Raw genomic sequence first — 20,644 nt, 5'->3', positions numbered from 1 at the left:
AGATGCATACAAGTCATATGGACATATCAAATGTACGAATCTATTCTGTACGCAAGCAAATGTAAGCTAATGTGCTTCAACTGCAAGCGAGAGCGCGGAACGAACGACAAAGAGCACAATCGGCCCCCGCGTTCGGCAACGTTCGACATCTGGCTCTGTCCTACTTGAGTGAGCATATATATGTATGTATTTGTATATATATGCGCATTTGTATATAAATTCACATACTTGTATTTGCGTATGCCTTCTTCCTGTGTGCATGGTAATGAACCATTTCTCTGTTGAGAATAGGACGATGATAGAAAAAGTAGGAAATGAAAGGGAATGTTTCGAGTGAAAAGTGTCTTGAAAAAGGCAAGTCGATGATGGTGCCTCTTAGTGTTGTTGACTTATTAACGTCTGATGCACAATCGAAATTGAAGATATCTTTCATGAATTTGATAAATGTTTCGTCATTTTTCACGTTTGTGTAAATTTAACTTGACCTATTCCATTGCAATTCCATTTATCTCCTCCTCTATATCCATACAAAATATCTATCAAACAAATAAAATTAAAATTTTGTTTTGAAAATTGCAACCATTCCATCAATATTTTCTTATGACGCAATTTTGCTATCGTTGCGGTTTTGATCGAAAATGGTCATCCTGTTTCATTCGCAACGCGAACGCTAAATGATCATGAAAAAAATTATTCCACTATTGATAAAGAGCTATTGGCAATAGTGTGGGGAGTCAAATAATTCAGACCTAATCTTTTTTAAAGAGAATTTGATCTCCAAGCCGTTCATCAACCACTGAAGTGGTTCCAAGTCAAGAACACAGACTTACAAAGATGGCTGGTTCAATTAGAGGAATACGACGCAAAAATTTATTACATTGCGGGCAAAGAAAATAAGTTAGCAGATTTTCTCTGCCGATTTAATTGTCGAAAGTGTGAAATAAACACATTACATTCCGATGATTTGGGAATCACTCTAAACGAATTTTTTTGAAATAAATAATCTAAACGCTGGAGAAGAAGAAAATCAATCTGAAATAAAGGGCTTTCCAAGCAGAGGTGATCGGATGTTTATTTCATTATGAAGAGGAAGGTATGCCGTTAATAGTGGAAAATAACATCAGGCAAATTACCACAACGACCACGCTTACAGGACAATATCCTTTTCATGAAATTTTCCATAACCGAATTGCAAAGTGGCTGCCTTATGTCCTCGATAGCCTCACGTATTCCATCTTTGAGGTCTTGAATCGACCCTGGTCTATTGGCGTAGACCTTCTCTTTCACGTGGCCCCAAAGAAAAAAGTCGCAAGATGTTAAATCACAAAATCTCGGTTGCCAATTGTGATCACGTCTTCGCGAGATAACACGGTCCGGAAACTTTTCCCGTAAAAGGTCAATGGTTTCGGTGCTTGCGTGGCACGTGGCGCCGTCTTGTTGAAAATACTGCCGAAAATACGTTGTCCAGATCAAAAACCATCCAATTCCGGCCATAAAAAATTGTTAATCATCTCTCGATTGCGCAATCCCATTCATTCCCACCTGTTATTGGAAAACCCTTTATATATAGAAGTTCATACCAACCATTCCCTTGAAACCGTACATTCTCAGCCAGAGAATATCAATGATCACTTTTCTATTTTAGATACCATAGCAAAAAGGTTAAAAACCAACTAATTTTAGTAAGTAATAACAAATTTGAGGCCATGGAAATTTTGAAAATAAAACAATATTTATCGATAAACAAGATATAATATAATTCACACCATTTGAAGTTCTAAGGGGTGATCATTTTAGAGGAATTTACAAGAATACCTCATATATGAATTCCTTAAAATGAAATTAATTGCTGTTAATATCTTTTATGAAGTATTGTAGCAAATGCGTAAATATTATATTTCCATGCTTGTAAAATACGCGTACATTTTTATTCAAGTAGCTTTTCAGTTTAAATCTAAAATTATAAAATTTCTACTAATTCTATGAGTCTAGGAAAAATTATGTGCCACTTTTTTCCATTTATAGAAACGTGGTAACCGAACATTTTTTTGATTTGTAATTTTTTCTTTTAATTTGCAATTGCATTAACATTTTCTTGGGGGAAATTTGAGAACTTTTCCAAAAGCAATTACCTTCACTACCACCGTAAAAAAACAGCAACATAAGGAGTACGATCCTGCCAGGAGTCGAACCTGGAGTCTTCTGATCCGTAGTCAGACGCGTTATCCATTGCGCCACAGGACCGAGTGATAAATTCCTCGCAAATAATCATACATATAGAGGTAAAAAACAAATTTGAACTTCAAAACTCAGAAAAATATAGAGACATAGATATATAGAAATTTCTTAAAACTTGGAATGAAATCAAGTTTATATTGAGGGTAATTTTATATTCACATTTGGTTGCAAATGTACTGTTTGGCAACACTGTGTGGTGAGAGAGCAATCAGATGACACGTTTTTTTCATTAACCCACGTCAACGATCTATGATCCTACATAATGGAACGGTGGTTATTTTTGATTTACATGGGACTCTCATTAGGTTTTCGTGTCAGCTGACACGTTGGTGAGTGCAAGAACTATGAACATGGAATGCAGGAAAAAAATTATTGTAATATGTAATTTATTAATACATATATTAATATGATATTTATTTGTGTTTGAAAAGAAAGGGTGAGGCGAAGTTTTTTTCTTTCTATATCAGCGTTTAAACAAACCAAAAACACTAAAAAGTCCACCAAACCAATCTATGAAGAAAATCCTTTCAAAACTGTCTTGTCAATTTCGCAGTTGATTGTGAATTACTAGGTTGTGCAATAAGTTTTGCGGTTCGATAAGAGAGGGTGTTGCTACTAGTCTACATGTTTTTGTTAAGTTGGTACACTCTTTATATGAACGTATGTGGGGTTTCATATCAATCTGCAAATTCATTCTTTTTTTCCAAACCATTCAGTATGGACGTGTCACAGTATTTTCTGCAATCGAAAAAACCAAGTATCATGCAGTGATTGAATTCTTATTTTAGGTTAATTTTTTTCAGTTTTAAAAGCAAAAGAAATTAGGAACGAATATTCAAAGTGTATAAGGACTTTTCGCGATCAATAAGTACAGCAGAAATATGGGTTGCTGAATGTAAACGTGGTCATACAAGCCTTGAAGACGATCCACGTCAAAGAAAAATCGTAGAAAAAATACAGGATATCGTATTGGAAAATCGTCGAATGACTCAAAGAGATTTAGTAGAAGCTGTAGGCATTTCATTGGACGGTGAAGGCTATATTTTCACTGAAGTATTGGGTTGCAGAAAGTTGATTGCACAATGGGTGCCGCATTCGCTAACAATGAAACAAAAACCCATTCGAATGCGACTTTTTCAGTAACATTTAGAGTGTTTTCGAATGGACAAAGTGAATTGTTGTGCATCGATTTATCACTATAGATGAGGCTTGGGTCTATCACCATGATCTTAAATCAAAACAAGAGGCTGAAGAGAAGAGTAAAACTGGCTCTTCGGCTGCGAAACGAATTCGTGTCCAGAAATCGGTGAAGAAGGTGTTAGCATTAGTTTTTTTGGGATGCGAAGGGAATTTTGTTTGCAGATTACTTGCAAACTGGTAAAAAAGTAAATTATGAATATTATTGCAACCTTTAAGAATAGCTGAAGGAACAAAATTCGTGAAAAATACCCAATTCGCAAAAGCACAAAGGATTATTTTTCTTCAGGACAATGCACTGTTTCACAGTTGCACAGAATTTTGACAATGGCTGAAATCCATGAATTAAAGTTCGAATTGTTGGAGCATCCTTCGGATTATTCACCAGATTTGGCACCTAGCGACTTCCTTCTGTTTCCAGACCTAAAAGAAAATAAATGCGAGGAAAGTGGTTTTCAATAAATGATGAGATCATAACAGCTGTGGAAGCGTATTTTGCAGCCCTTCCAGATTTTCACTTCAGGGATGGAATTCATAAATTAGAATCTCGTTGGATAAAGTATGTTGATGTTCAGGAGACTATGGTAAATAATAATAAATTATAATAATAAAGTGTATTTCAAACCATAAATTTGTGTTTTTCTTATCGAACCGCAAAACTTATTTAACAACCTAGTAATTAATTTTTGTGGATTTATTTTTAATCACTGCATATGTGAACGTACTTTTAGGTTTCTTCTCAAGTTATGTATTTGAATTCTCTACACTAAAAGTGCTTTTGAAATATTTTAACGAAAATTACTTTCAAAATAAATCATACACTGAAAAAAAAAATCGAAAAATATTAGAATCTCGATCCTGCCAGGAGTCGAACCTGGAATCTTCTGATCCGTAGTCAGACGCGTTATCCATTGCGCCACAGGACCACATAAATTCACTCGAACTTATTTTCGTAGAAATCACAAGCCCCGCCTTAGGACTATTTTTAAAATTTTTTATACTTTTCTTTTTATGTAATTATTATCAATAAATCTCAACATTTATAATTATTTTATAAACAACAAAATTTCATGGACGCCCACAGAAGACACAACACCACGTTGATGACTGAGCAAATAGTAAGTGCCAATTGTCAGTGATCGTAAAGCGTAATTGACGCCCGTGGCTGGAGTCAGAGGTAAGCGAAGTCGCTAAGCATTTGACAGCAATCATTTAAGGCAGCACTTACTAGTCGGTAAGCTGCAGCTACACGCGCTTGGCAGATGGTTAATTTGAAGGTTTATTAATTAAGTGGCAAAAAATTTTGCAGCTGTCAGATCGTTAGAGTGGCCCATAAAACACCACAAATAAAAAAAAGTTTAAATAGACGCCGATTGTTAAATATTCTATGCTTAGCTGCAACAAACTGAAGGCGGCATATTTGAGTAGCGTTTATGGATACTAAATCAATTCAATTTTTAGTTAATTTCACGTTTGCCATTTGAATTTAATGGATAGAAAAGTGGAAACTTTAAGTACGAAATGGAAAATGTACACAAAATGGCTTGGCTTGGTGAAGATTTATGAATTAAATATTTATGTCTCATTTTGTAACACTTTGAAATTTACCCTAATCTATTGAGATAAATCTAAATTTAGTTTTTGTTTTGTTTTGTTTTGCAAAGCAGTAACTTAAAGCCAACCTGTTATGTATAGGGTTTTCTAAACAGAGGTGTTATTTTGATATTCAAAGAAAAATACTATTTTTTAATATAAATGATCGGATGTTTATTTCATTCTAAAGAGGAAGGTATGCCGTTAATAGTGCAAAATAACATCAGGCAAATGACCACCACATCCACGCTTACAGGGCAATTCATGAAATTTTCCATAACCGAAATGCAAGTGGCTGTCTATGTCCTCGATAGCCTCACGAATTCCATCTGTGAGGTCTGAATCGACCTTGGGCAGTTGGCGTAGACCTTCTCTTTCACGTGGCTCCAAAGAAAAAAGTCACAAGGTGTTAAATCACAAGATCTCAGTGGTCAATTGTGATCACCTCTTCGAGAGATAACACGGTCCGGAAACTTTTCCCGTAAAAGATCCATGATTTCGATGTTTGTGTGGCACGTAGCGCCGTCTTGTTGAAAATACTTCCAAAAATACGTTGTCGAGATCAATACCATCCAACTCCGGCCATAAAAAAACGTTAATCATTTCTCGATAGCGCAATCCATTTACCAATAACACCTGTTATTGAAAACCCTTTATATGGTAGGCATTTATACGTAGTTGTCCAGACGTAATTTAACCTAAAACACTTAGAAGACTGTTGCTGTTAGAGCAGTGGTGGTGAGATGTACCTTGAGCACCTGTAAAACAGATTTTTTGGTTTCACACATACACCGACAAAGTGAGAGCATTCATATCGTGATGAACTATTTTTCGCTTATGGGGTTAAGAATAGTCAGAATTTTCAAAAAATTGGATTTTTTTTGCATTTAAAGTGAATCCTACAAATACTTTTCGAGTTATTCAACAATTAACAATGGGCGTTCGGGCGCTCCGGGCATATAGCAAAACTTTAAATGCGTTTTTCTCACAATTATGTCTTGTTGATCACTGTAACTTAAAAACCGCTTGGTAGGTTTCAATAAAATGTATACTGCTTTTGAAAAACATAAAAAACTCGTGTCTGATCAAAAATTTTTTTTTTAACTTCGAGTTTTATTAAACAATTAATTGTCGAAAAATCTGAAAAATATTTCCTGAGGCCGTTTGTTGCATCAGTTATGCAAAGATTTTTTTGACACTTTTTAAATATAGTAAACGTCTGTTTTGTTGTTGTTTTCCTAATGTGTGTGTTTATTTAATAACATTTGGCGCCTAATAGTTGTAGACAACTACAGTAATGGATGTGTGTATAAATTTTTTGTTTTCTTTTTTATTTGTTGTTGGAATTCTCGATCAAAGCTAAAATTTCAAAATTTTCTTCACTATGCAAAGATATTCTTGACAAACTGTATGTACTTTTTGTTATTATATGTAGTATAATATCCCGTATCTTCTGATGATTTCAAACTCTGCTAGTCATGCATTTCAAACTAAAATTCGCTTTTGAGTTAGTAGTTCTCGTGTGGGGTTATTTTTAAAGTATCCTCAATATTTAAAACATAAAATTGGTTCTAATAAAAACTTTGGAATTTCGATCCTGCCAGGAGTCGAACCTGGAATCTTCTGATCCGTAGTCAGACGCGTTATCCATTGCGCCACAGGACCCATATATATTTTCCAACTTATAAATGAAAATACCGCTTTGGCACTTCATTTTGTGCCTACCGCATCAGGCTATAATCCATTATACAAACATGCAAATAAAGGGTGATCAATTTAGAGGTATCGGATTAAAAAATTGAAATAAAACAACGAAAATTCAAATTGATTGGGTAATCTTTATTATTTTTATGTAGAACCATTCATGACATTTACTTTTCAAAGATAATCCCTTTCAAATATTGGCCGCAACTGCGCCATAATTCGACCATCCGTTAACACCAATTTTGCTGGAGGACTTCGGTCGGAATCTCGTCAATAACTTTAGTAACAATGGCTTTCAATACCCCAATCGAAACTGATTTATTCACAAAGCATTTAAACTTTACTCAACGAATTTGCAGGAATCAGCTGATTCGATGGCGTAATCGGTTGCAATAGAGATTGGCAAAAGCTGAGATTGTGTTGCTGAAAAACCACTGGTGAAATGAGTGCGTACAATTCTGCTGCTAGGTACCCTATGACGGAGCAGCCAAAGTTACTCTCACAATTTTTCTTCGGATGGCCACATCTTGTAATCCAACATTCTTGTGAAGAACGCGCGCTACAAATGTTGGTTTTCATGGTGGGAATCCTCTGCTGTTTCTTAGCATGCAGCAGAGAATTCCCGCAAGCTCATCAAGATAATCGAATGGCGTTAAGTCGTACGATCTCGATGGATAGTAAGCATCGCCGCCAAGCTATATACGAAGACCTCAAACTCAACATCCAAAAAATAAATATTTTCTCCTGACGTCTGGCGAAAAGAGAATTGATTTTCGCAATAAATTTTGAAAATATCACCGAATTTTTGAATATTTCCAAGGTTAGATCTATTCTCGTCAAATTTGACAGATGTAACTTTATCATAGTGGCCGTTATACACCGCCAAATGTTTTATGGAAAACACCTACATAACAAAAAAAGGGTTCTGCCTTACCGGAACATCACGGATTTATATTCGGCCAAAGACTGTCGCCTCAGTAGTATTCCCGAAAATGTGTGGGAAATTTGAAAGCTGTTACAAAAACAACATTACTCACGGGTCACCATAAAAACTTGTAGCATGACGGATCAAGGCCAATTAGGCTGTGCAACAATTTGAGGGCGGAATGATTCCTAATCTGGATGAGAGACCAGTAAAACCCCAAATTCTTTGCTATGGCAGTTTTAAATTTGCAATATTTTGCCTGAGTGTTTTTAGAATAAATGAAAAAAAAAAGTTAAAATACATATCGGAGAGAAATATGTTAAATATTTTTTTTGATGTGACCCTAGTGAAATTTTATGGCAAATAATTTTTTAGAAGATTTTAACTCTCTAAATGTCTTGTGAAGATAATTGGCGGAAAAAATGAACTGCGATCATGAAACGATTCTCAATCAGCTTCATTCAATGGGATTAACAGAAAAATTGGGAGCCTACGTGCCTCATGAGCTCAATGAAAAAAAAAAACAAAGAAAGTCGCCTTCAAATGGCTTCTCAGCATCTCGCCCGCTATCGAGCAACACGTGGTTATAAACAACGCTTTTTTACCGAATCGTTACAGGAGATGAGAAATGGTGCCTATACATCAATATGAAGCAAAGAAAGGAGTGAGCGGCTCTAGGAGATACGCCAAAGTCGAGTGAGAAGCCAGATCTTCATCCAAAGAAGATGATGGTATGTGTTTGGTGGGACTGGGAGAGCATATTGCACTGAGAAATGCCCGAAAAAAGTCCCACAGTTAACAAGAAGCTCTACATTGGACAGCTACATCGCGTGAATGAGGCTAGTCGACTGAAAAGACCTGATGGACATGGTCAAACCCAGGACAACGCTAGACCCTATGTTGCACAAGTCGTTAAAGCCTCACTCCAAAAATTCGAATGGGAGGTCTTTCAGCATCCGTCGTATTGCGCGGACCTAGCACAGACCGATTACCATCTTTTCCGCTCCCTGTCAAACCATGAAAGGGCGATACCTTCGATCACAAAGAGGCCCTTAAAAACTGGCTCAATAACTTCTTTGACACCAGACTATGCGATTTTTGGCGAAACGGCATCAACAAATTGATCGAGAGGTGAATATACAATTGATAAGCTTATTGATATAATTATTATTTTTTGTTTAAATAAAAGTTTTCAGTAAAAACGCTACGAACTTATTCCTAAACCCAATAGTTTGGTATTGAAAACGGGCGAAATCGATCACTAACCCGCCTACCTGTCATATAACAGTTTTTTCAAAACAAAAAAAAAAATTAAAAACCTAATATCTCTGTTGATTCAAATAATGAACCCAAAAAAAAAAAAAATACGACGTAAGAAAAATTAAAAAACTGGGATGTGCCACGCCCATTTCTGGGTAAATGTGTGTCATCATAGCGACTCATAGCTATAAAACTCGTCAAAACCCCAAACGGCAAAACTCGTATTGCTCTCCACGTCATTTAGATCCGACACAAATTTACCACTTTTTTATTTCTTAAGACTAATTTTCGGCTAAGTAGAACCGGAAACCTATACAACCATGCACTCTCTTGGCAACACTAGGACCTGTTCTGCCCTACGTGAAATCATTGCTCATCAGCCAAATTAACATAACTTAACTTAACTTAAAGTGGCCTACAAAATTTGTATCCAATACTACCTATTTCACTGCTATTTTTACAAGTACAATTTTTTCTTTTTAATGCTAATAAGGTTTTATTGGGTTGTATAACTGTTCAATAAAAATGTGTGTTATTAGATGTAGCGACAATCATAAACTTGACAGCAATAAATCTCAGAGATGTTTATCTCCTCAGTTGCTTAATTAAAGGGACGAATGCTCGGCGTACGGTTTTTTCGCTAGTTGCAGTAACAAGAAGCAGTTTAATACACTTCTAAGTCTTATTTATAAATGTTGCTACAATGTACATACTTACATATACATATGTACAGTACTAACCTGGTAATTGGAGCGCATCTAAAACCAGGCTTTGCAATGAAACAGGTAGTTTTAGATGTTGCACTCTAACTATAACTGCTTCCATTGTATTGATGGCTGCCTGGCTGGCCGGGAAGATATTTTTCGTAGTTCTTGTTACGGCGTGTATGTTAAGGTACACAGTTACCTCATCTATGGAAAAGACTTCTGCCTGATAGACGCTACAGTAGTCCGGAAGTCAGACAGATAATTCTAATCCTAATTCTCTTGAAAAAACTCCATACCTTACTATATTTTTTAGCTTGGATCCGTCCGTGTAAAAATTTATTTCCCCTCGAGAGCTCCTAAAAAAAGGCACTCCACAGCCCAGCAACTCGTTCGAAAATTTCTTTTGCGCTTGTCGCTCCATTTGGGTCATAAGAAACCTCACCTTTGCACAAAACATGGAGCGGTTGATTGTATCTGAACTCTACGGCTAACAGGCGACTGTCTCTTGGATATTCCCCATTGCTCACCTATAGGTCGTTGATAAAAAAATCGTAATACAACTGTAACCTAGTAACATAAAAGCAGGATTTAGAATTAAATAAGCTAGAAGATATAAGGGTTAACTGTGTTTCAAACTAATTTCAGTCAAAATCGCTGTTATTCTAGAGCCTCTAAGTTGACGATTCCACTGCAGTCCAATGGAAAGAATTTTTCAGATCTCAAAGTGAACGTCGATTTACTATTCGAGCGCTCGCTGCCTCCTCTCTACACGATAAATCATAAGCCAAATACTCAGAAGACATATTCCCGTTTTTTCAATAAGTTTTTGTTAATGTAATTTCACAGTTTTAATTCAAACTACTAATTTTTGTATCCTCGTTTAATTTAGCCGCAACAAAATTGTTGTCGTTTAGTTCGGGATAGTAGGCTTTTCAACCAAAACAGCTGATTTTGTCTTATCGATTTTCGTTATGAAATGAATAGCGAAATCGTTAAAATTTGAAGGAGAGATACAATGCGAATATCGTTAAAATGTGTTACTGAATTCCACTACTGAGTCCACTAAAGTCAAATTTCAGAACAGTATTTTAACTCTTATGCTCTTATATTTCATAGTCTAATAAAATAAAACATAAATGATAAATAATAATAATAAATATAATATAATAAAAACAAATTAATAAATTGTACGGAAATAAAATAAAATGTAATAAAATAAGTTTTTACAGACCTACGAGGGGGGTTCAATAAGTACCCGTGTTAGAAATGAAGGCACCATTTTTTTTTTTTTTTAATTTATTGTAATAAAGGGGACCTTTAGAAAAATACACTTCTTCCAATGCTCCGACCGTTTTTTTAACCCCTCCAAAAAATAAGATTTGTCGAACTCTTCCAAATACGCCTCCGTCTCGGCGATGACTTACTCGTTTGAACTAAATTTTTTTCCCGCGAGTCATTTCTTTATGTTAGGGAACAAAAAAACATCACAGGGAGCGAGATCGTATGAATGCGGAGGGTGCAGGAGCAATTCATGTAGTTTGGCGGCGACAACTCCGGATGAGTTTCGCTGGTTCGTTAACCTGGTGAACCTTCTTTTTCGCCAAATGTGGCCATGCCTCCTTCAATTTTTTGTGAAATCGGTCCAATAACTCACTGTAGTATTTTCCAGTGATCGTTCTGTCTTTTTCTGAAAAATCTATGAGGATGACGCCCTTCGCACCCCAAAAACGTTGCCCTGACTTTTCCGGCCGTTGGGACGGTCTTCGCCTTCCTTGGAGCGTAACACCGGAGAAAGCCATTGCTCTGATTGTTGCTTAGTTTCTGGTGTGTAATGATGAGTCCAGGTTTCATCAACGGTGACAAAATTCCTTCGGATCTCACTTAAATTGCTCCAAATACTGCTTCGAAGTTCACAGCCACATCCGCTTGTTGTCCACCGTGAGCAATCGTGGCACCCATTGTGACGATAATTTTTTCATCGCCAGCTTATCATGTGAAATATTAATTGCCGTTCTGGTCGACACACCTATGGATCTGTTACTTCACGAACTTTCGTTCGTCGATCAGCGAGAATCATGTCGTATACTTTTTGAAGGATTTCCTCGGTAGCCACGTCTGCCGGGTGTCCTGGTCGCTCCTCATCAAAAACGTTTAAATTCGTTGAACCAATATCTAACTGTGGTCATAGATGGCGAAACGTCACCATAGACAGCACTCAAATTTGCTTTTATCTCCTAGCATTTTTCCCCATCCAAAAACAAAAAGCGAATCACCGAACGTGCTGCCCTTTTTCCATCTTAGCGAAAATCACGAAACGCGTCTTACTCGAATAGCTGCCAAATCCAAACTAACCTACCAATCAGTTTGAAACTTATTTTGCCGTTGTTTGATAGATGGCAGCACACGATGCTAACACAAACTTCTTTCAGGTACGCCCTCTGTCATCAAACACGGATAGTTATTGACCCGCTCTCGTATGTATCTCCAAACACTCCAGTTATTCGAACGAGATCGAGTTTCGATGCGTCCAAACACTCCAGTTATTCGAACGCGCTCGAGGAGGCGTCCAGATTATCGAGTTTTTACTGTATTTTAATACCGTTCAATTTGTAAATGAATTATTTGTAGCATTTCGGCACTTTTGAGGAATTAAAAGCAATTCAAAAGTTTATTTGAGTAGAGAAAAAAAAAATTGAAGCGAATATCGCGTAATCCACAAGCTAACTTTTTTCTTAGCCCGACAACTTGTTCAAAAAAAAAAGCAACATTGTAACGAGGTTTTCGGCATCAATAAGTTTGAAAACTTAACAGCCCGTTTTAATCAAACTCAATGACAAACTTAAACATTTACACCAGCGCCCGTAAATTGTCGTATTTCATTTTCAAATTGAAAAAGGGAGAAAACATAAATTTTGGCTAAGCATCGGGTATTTGTAAATGCCTAAGATTTATCGCCGTAATTAACCAATTTAATGAAGTCAACTTGTCTCCGAAGCGTTAACATCGGGGGCGCTCTTCGGAGTGTAGTTGTCTAATAGCAGTCATTTTAATGGCAAATCTATTTTATGTTTGCATATTAATTGGCATTTGCATTTTCGATGTAACACATACACACACACACACATAAGAGTAGAGCAAACGCACGACGCACCTGTCGATTGCCCACAAATGGTGTGACACATTCCACATGCGACAATCCATGTATAGAGGGTAATGCATATATCCATACGCAGACACACACACACATTCCATATGCTTCATCAATTCAACAGTTGCTGTGCAATTAATTTGCGAAATTAACATTCCAACACTTTGCTCCACCGCTTACAGTTGTTGTCGTTGTAAAAAAGTAATAAACATTCTAGGCAATTAATAACATGATTTAACAAATATTGAAAACAAAGTAAAAACAAAAGAGAAGAAACAGAAAAACACAAAAAATCGAATGCCCCGGGTGAGGCTCGAACTCACGACCTTAAGATTATGAGACTTACGCGCTGCCTACTGCGCCACCGAGGCTGTATTTTAATTCTGTCAGAGTATGTAATTCAACCGGATTCAGTATTAGAATGTTCTAACAAATTTCACGAAGCATTGCCACATGGCAAAATAAAGCAACATATCGAATCTAGATTTTTTCAAATAGCAACAACATTTTCATTGTAGAGAAAAATTGAAACATAAGGGCTTGCACACGTAGTATTGCAAAATTTATGTACTAACAAATCATTGATCACGAAGGACTTTTGTTAGCCATTTTGAAACGGCTGTTGCAAATCAGAAGCAATCACAGCTGTTTACTTGAGGAATGGATAGATGAAAGTCAGAGTGTGCGCGATTTCGATAAATAAGAAGTTTTTCTGAACAGAGAAGATTATGATGACACAGTGGACGCAGTTCTACCATAAACGAACTGCTGGAAAAATTATAAGCTCAGGTGTTTTTTTTTTGTTTGTTTAAAGGGGGCAGCTCCTCCAGACAATGAGTTTTTCAAAAATTTTTTCGAAAAACTGAGAATATTTATCATTTTGAAAAAATTGCATATTAATATTCATGTTTAAATGAATATTTTTTTTTTTTGTTTACTTACTTACTTTATTTGCAATCTGTCATGTTAACATTCAGCAAATGTGATAAATTTTTACAAGTAGCAGAATATAAAAATAAATTTAAAACATATTTCATTGTAGCATTACTTCAATTCAATTTTTTGGTTTTCTTAACAATTATGGCAAATATATCTGGTGTGCATATGTACATATGTATGAGCATAAATACTTGATTTCTAAAAGGCAAATCGAGGACGTGAAACCTTTTAAGTCGTTTTGTTTCTTCACTATCATCTAATAAGCATATTGCAAGAGTATTGCTGTGATCGCTTAGTTTGAAGTTCAAGTATCTATTGGATAGTCTCCCACTTCTTCCTTGACATAGGGAATTTCAAGGTCACTATGTATACTTTCGTTCGGCGCATTTAGTATCATTCTAAGTGCCTTTGATTGGTATCGCTGTAGAATTTCGATATTGGAATTGGCCGCCGTGACCCACAGCTGTATACCGTATGTCCAGACTGGTTTTAAAATCGCTTTGTATAATCGGATTTTGTTCTCAAGACTTAGTTCAGACTTTGCTCCAAGGAGCCAGTACATTTTGTTTGTCTTTATTTTAAGTTGTTGGCGCTTTGCTTTAATGTGGTCCTTCCACGTAAGTCTTCGATTTAGGTGCATTCCAAGATATCTTACTGAGTTCTTCTGGGAAATAGGTGTGGCATTTATGTATACTTGAGGACAGTTTTCTCTTTTGGTAGTGAAAGTCACATGAACAGATTTGTCGGTGTTCACTTTAACATTCCATTTTTTTATCCATGTTTCTATTTTCGTCAGCTCGGGCTGAATATGTAATGTAGCACTTGTTGGAGTTTCGCCCAGTGATAATAATGCTGTGTCATCAGCAAAAGTTGCAATCATAACTTCATCAGTCGTTGGAAAGTCAGAAGTGAATATCGTATAAAGGACAGGTCCCAGCACACTACCTTGAGGCACTCCGGCCTCAATTCACTGTATTTCGGAACGCTCATTCCTGTGTTTTACATAGAAGCAGCGATCGCTCAAATACGATTTTAGCATTAGATAGAATGGCAAAGGAAAATGTTTTTTTAATTTGTAAAGCAGTCCTGGGTGCCACACCCGATCGAATACTTGCTGTCCAAAAATACTCCCGAGCAATATTTTTTGTTTTCTAGTGCATCAGTGATTATACTAACAACTAGGTGGCATTGTTCTATTGTTCCATGTTTATTTCTGAATCCAAACTGGTGCTTGGGTATAATATTGTCTCTTTCAATAACCAGCAGCATTCTTCTCAGAAATATTCTTTCAAATATTCTGGAGAATGTCGCCAGCAAACTAATCGGTCGGTATGATTTAATGTCGTTTTCTGGCTGGTTCGGCTTGGGTATCATTATAATTTCCGCACATTTCCATTAGGTTGGAAAATGATCAAGCCGGAGAATTTGGTTGAATAACATTGTCAAGAATTGAATGCATTTTTCAGAAAGCAATTTAATCGTTTCTGCGTCAATTCCATCATATCCAGGTGTTTTTGAGTTGTTCAGTTTAATTATCTCTTCTTCAACTTCTAAATGAGATATACGTTTTATTGGTAGGTCCATTTGGCAGGCGATATCTAAGAAATCCATAACTTCTTCATTGTCCAAGTAGCTGTTTAGCGATAGTGGTTGGAAGGTCTCTTTCAGGTATTCACTAAATGCTTGAGCTTTTCCTATATCTGTTTTACACCATGAGCCATCAGCGTTTCTAATAGGGGCATTTCTTTTTGTTGGCCTTTTTAAATATTTCCTTGTTTTCCATAAGCAGTGTTCGTTGTTTTTATTAACATTGAGATTTTTGAGAAATTCCAAAACTGTCTTATTTTTATAATCGCTTAAAGCTTGTTTTAGTTCTTTGCTGGCTTGATTAAGTTTCTTTTTATCATTTGGTAGTCGTCTTGTCTGCCAAATTTTACGTAATTTGCGCTTTTGTCTAATCATGTCTCTTATTTGAGATGGAGGAAAAGTTTTGTGCTGGGCATGAGACTGATTAAAAGGAGTAGCCTGATACGCAGCTTCATAAATAAGCTGAGTGAAGGACTCTATGGCAGTATCTAGATCGAATCCATTTTTAATGGGCATATCGGAATGGATACGAGCATCCATATACTGATGAAAATAGCCAATGTCAGTTTTCAAAGTTACTAATCTTTGCGTCTTTGTGGTCTCAGGTAGCGTATTTACAGTGACAAGAATTGGCGAATGATCCGAGCTTAGATCAAAATTTTCTGCAACGGATAGCATATGTCTCGAAATCCCTTTATACACAAAAGACAATAAGGTCAGGAATTTTTCTTGGATCAGAGGGCCAGTAGGTTGGCGAGCCTGTAGATAAAACAGCCAAGTGATCACTAGATTAAATGAATATACAACATTTTTTTTAAGGTCTTTCTGGTCAGACGTGAAAACTGAAGGCGTTTGAAAATTGAAGAAAAACAATCGGTACCAATTGAAAATCGTTTTTATTCATTAGATCAATTCTTTACTTACAAAAAAAATTTTTTTTTTCAGTGACAACAAAAAAAAAAAATTTCTTCCACTGACGTAACACATGCCACTGGCGTAACTGATTGGGCTGCTCAGGTACGTCTGAAAAAAAAAATTCGGTCGATATTGTCGATTCGGAGATATGTCGCTATGGTGGGTAGCAGATTTCCAAAAAAACAAAGTTTTTTCTAAATATTTTATCTGTTTATTGGAAAAACAAAAAAAAGAAATGGATCTTTTTCACGTTCTCGCATTTAAAAAAATAGAAAAATTGATAATAAAATTATAATTCTGTTACGAGAGAGCCACAAGTCTACTCAATAACAAGTTAAAAATTCAAATCAATCGTACTCCAAACCGGTCCCGTTAAAAATTAGCTCGTATATTTTTGAAAGTATAAACTATCATAACATGAAAAAAAATCGTCTTTGTCGAAATTCTAGACCAGAAAGGTGCCTTAAATAAAAAAAAAAATTAAAAAATGGCGGCGCTGCAACTGGTGGTTTAATTTGCGCCGTTGTATTTACCGTCTATTGTAATCAACTAAAATCAATCAGACAAAAAATGTTCATTAAAATAAGTTATTCCGCTTTGCACATACCTATTTTTAACAAAAAAAGAAAATTTTAAGTGAAAAAGAAAAAATTACAAAACTAAAAAATAAAAAAAAAATTGTTATATAAACATATTGGCCAAAACAATATTTTTAGTCATAATTAATATAAAATTCGAGGCGCAAACAAAGACCGACATCTTAAAGAATATTCCTGTAAAATTTTAAGTTGATATTTTGATTACTTTTTGAGTTATATTCGACAGCGCAGAGAAAAACGTATTTCGAGAAAGTTTTCGTTCTTACTCATTTTGCGTTCGACGCTCATCACTTCACTGACTTTATAGGGACTTTTTATACTTCTTATTAAGCTTAAAATATTGAAAAGATATTCTTTAAATTGTAAATGAATTTTTAAAGCTAAAATAAAGAAAATGGGAAATTGGAAAGTGCTGGACGAGCTGTCCCACTTAAAACTTGAGAGCTTACAAGGATATTGTTGAAATTCCTTTTTTTTTATTATAATCAGGTAGATAAATAGTAATCCAGAGGCTTTATATCGCACGAAAGAGTGAGCCAGTGAACAGGACCATTTCTGGAAAGAAAGTTGCTACCAAATTGATTTTGCTGCATTGCAAGTCGCGTCGTCTTGTTGGAACCAAATGACGTTGATGTTTAGCTGATTAATTTTTGGAAACAAAAATTCTCTATTCCATGCAGTGTGGTGGCGCCTCTTTCCTCATTAACTCTTTCCGGGGCGCTGGTATAAAATTTATACCACTTATTTAAACATTTTTCCTGCATTTTATGTGCATTGGTATAATTCTTTTACCACTTATACAGGCAAATGTAAGCTTAGATTTTCTAAAAAAAAAATATAACAAGTGTTTGAAAGAGATAAATATATATGTTTTTTATGCGCAAAATGAGTAGAATATTGAAGTATTAAAGTGTTACTCAGAATTTATCATATTTTGTAAATAAAAGCACGTGCATCATCGGTTTCCTACAATTTTAATAAAATAAAGTGTTTATAAATTAATTACTCAGCCAGTGGAATAAAAATAATCAAAAGACTTAGTGTGGAAAGTGTTTGAAGTTCCTGGTACAAAAAGTATACCACCGCGCGGTATATACGTATGCAAATGACAATGGCTAAAAAACTTAAGCACAACTTAAGTTCCTCTAGCTGATTTAAGAAGAAACCGTGAACTGCTTGGGTCACCCAAGTGGAGTAAGCAAAATTCTATGGAACTGTCCGGCTAGTTATCGAGATTACTGGTAATTTCGCCCAGAACTGAACGATAGCTATATATCTAAAATAATGCCCGTGAAAAGATTTGACTGGATTTTAAGCAATTTGCATTTGAACGACTCTTCTATAATGCCAAAAAGAGGGTCACCATCATTCAACAAACTCTACAAAGTTCAACCATATTTGGATATGCTGCAAGAACGCTTCAAACTGTGCTTCAATCCTGGCGAGTACCTTACAGTAGACGAATCAATGATAAGATTCAAAGGTAATTTTTAAGATACGTTGGACAAAGAAGGACTCAGTGGACCTGCTGAACTTGTAATGTGCCACTTTGCCTCAGCAAAACAAAAACTTGTTTCAATGAGTTTCATAAATAATCCTTGCACTCTATGCGGGATGGTATAAAAATTGTACCACATCCTTGTACAAAATCCTGCAAGGATAAACATTTTTTGTTTACATTTTCTTCATTAAATGTCTCGAATAAATGAAATAAAAAAATCTCTGTGTTTAATTTTTAGCGATTTTTTTCAGTGCGCCGGAAAGAGTTAAAAAAAAAAAATAATAATAATAAGGGCCGATGATTGAACAATTCATTCAATTCGAGACTTGGCAAACCTTACTGAGCAGAAGTGCCAACACAGTTTGCTATTCTCAGCTGCTCCACCATAGTTATCGATATCGATAGTCCTTATGCAGCTAAAAGTAACAATCAAAAACAAGTTTTTCAATATTTTCCTTAGCCCACTTTTGACTTGGATTATCTCGTTTCAATCGCTTTTTTCATGTTAAATAATTTTATTCCCTCTTTTATTTGTTTATTTCAATTTTGTATTATGCCAACTGGCAATAAAATACCACTTTGATCAAAAAGTTCGCGGAACAACTGCCGAACGACGCTTTTAGTGAATTGATTGGAGTTCTATTTTTTTGCTATATTTCCACATCTGTGATTAATATTTCTACCCCCAACTTTCTCGTCATCGTTTGACATTTGTAAAAGTTAGGTCGTCTTGAATAAATTTATTTTTTACAGCTTAAAAATGGATTTGAATTTACAACTACGAACTTATATTAAATTTTGCGTTAAACATGGATTCAATGGTGCGGAAACTTTAGAAATATTGGGAAACTTTTTCGGTAATGATACTCTAAAGAAAACAGCCGTTTACGACAGGCATGAATGCTTCCGAAGAGATCGTAAGTCCATTGAGGACCACAAGCGTAGGGGAAGGGTGTTGACATCGAAAACTAATGAAAACAGAAAAGAATGTGAAAAGAAAAGTTGATCAATAACCCCAAATTAACCATCGGGGAGCTAGCAGAGAACTTGAAAACGATGAATGAACTCGTTCAGGGTCCATTTGCATTGGGTTGCTACAAAGTTAGCTCCAAAGGATCTGAATTTCGTACAAAAGGGGGATCGCGTTGATATCACCAAAGACATGTTTTCATGCTGAATCCTATCTAACACTCATCAAACGCATCATTTCTGGAGACGAGACGTGGTTATAAGTAGGTCATGCAATCCAGACATCAGCTTTGTAGGCGAGTGAGTAAAGAGCTCCGAATGAACCAAACCAAACCCAAAAACCACGTCATTTTCAGTCAAAAAAGAAAACGATGTACACCACGAATTTTCGCCAGATGGTCAGATAGTTAATAAGTATTATTATTTGGGCGTCATGAGATATTTGTGGAAAGGCACTAAGTGGGTTTTACAACATTATATGGCACAGTCGAACCGTGCTTACAGTAACCATGAATTTTGGACCAAGAACGAAACGAACACAATCCAACAGTTATAAAGCTCACCTGATATGTATCCATGCAATTTTTTTCTGCTTGATCTACTTTTTTCTGCGGAACCACTATGGGAACGCGTTTTAATAGCCCACAGGAAGTAAAGGAAAAATCGAAGGCGGCTCAGATGGCCATACCGAAAATAGAGTTCCAGAAATGTTTCGAGAGCTGGACACAATGCTGGCATACGCGCGGTACAGTTGAAGGGGAATACATCACTTTTGAGGACTAAACTTGTATTCTGAATATATTCCGACAACTTTTTGATCAAGGTGGTATATGCAATGGTCCTACAATATTATTCCCTGACAAAATAATATGAATTATTACAAATGTTTCTGATGTTATTGTTATGACTACCAAATGATCTTAATGGTTTAACCTTAAATCGTTGCAAATTCGGAGTTCATAATTTTAAAATCCTGGTACTTTTAGCACGAGAATCATCTGATTTTGGTTTATCCGTCCCAGCTTAAACGTAAGGTAAGATAATCTGAAATGCGCCAATTTCGTCAATCCGTGATATCGAGTGCAGTTTTCTTGAAGGTATAAAAAATTTGGAGCTCACTACGACTTTAGGAAAGGGATTTTTCTGATTTCTATAAAGAAAAAAAAAAAAACAATCCAATCAATCGATTTGCTAGCATTTTCAATGACTTTTTCCTTTCTACAAACAATAACTTGATAACTTTTCGTATTAATCTCGCCTTGGTGTCGTTGGTTTGGTAATAATATACTAGAGGGCTTCTAATAGTAAGCAATATAAAAATATAGTGCCGAAAATATAAATACAAAATAGGACTTTTAGAAA

The 20,644-nt window shown here is 35.7% G+C and overlaps 4 non-coding genes across 4 annotated transcripts; all 4 read right to left on the bottom strand.

Moving 5' to 3' along the window:
• Window positions 1-2,171: 2,171 nt before the first annotated feature.
• Trnar-acg (transfer RNA arginine (anticodon ACG)) lies at window positions 2,172-2,244 on the bottom strand. The gene has a single exon. It is a non-coding gene; the product is annotated as a tRNA-Arg (tRNA).
• A 2,044-nt stretch (window positions 2,245-4,288) lies between these two features.
• Trnar-acg (transfer RNA arginine (anticodon ACG)) lies at window positions 4,289-4,361 on the bottom strand. The gene has a single exon. It is a non-coding gene; the product is annotated as a tRNA-Arg (tRNA).
• Window positions 4,362-6,620: 2,259 nt separating this feature from the next.
• On the bottom strand, window positions 6,621-6,693 carry Trnar-acg (transfer RNA arginine (anticodon ACG)). The gene has a single exon. It is a non-coding gene; the product is annotated as a tRNA-Arg (tRNA).
• A 6,377-nt stretch (window positions 6,694-13,070) lies between these two features.
• Window positions 13,071-13,143, bottom strand: Trnam-cau (transfer RNA methionine (anticodon CAU)). The gene has a single exon. It is a non-coding gene; the product is annotated as a tRNA-Met (tRNA).
• Between the last annotated feature and the right edge of the window lie 7,501 nt (window positions 13,144-20,644).

Source organism: Anastrepha ludens, chromosome 4 (genome assembly GCF_028408465.1).
Source record: "Anastrepha ludens isolate Willacy chromosome 4, idAnaLude1.1, whole genome shotgun sequence".
Taxonomy (NCBI): Eukaryota; Metazoa; Arthropoda; class Insecta; order Diptera; family Tephritidae; genus Anastrepha; species Anastrepha ludens.
Note: the sequence above shows the minus strand (reverse complement) of the source record. Positions and strands in the feature narration are given on the sequence as shown.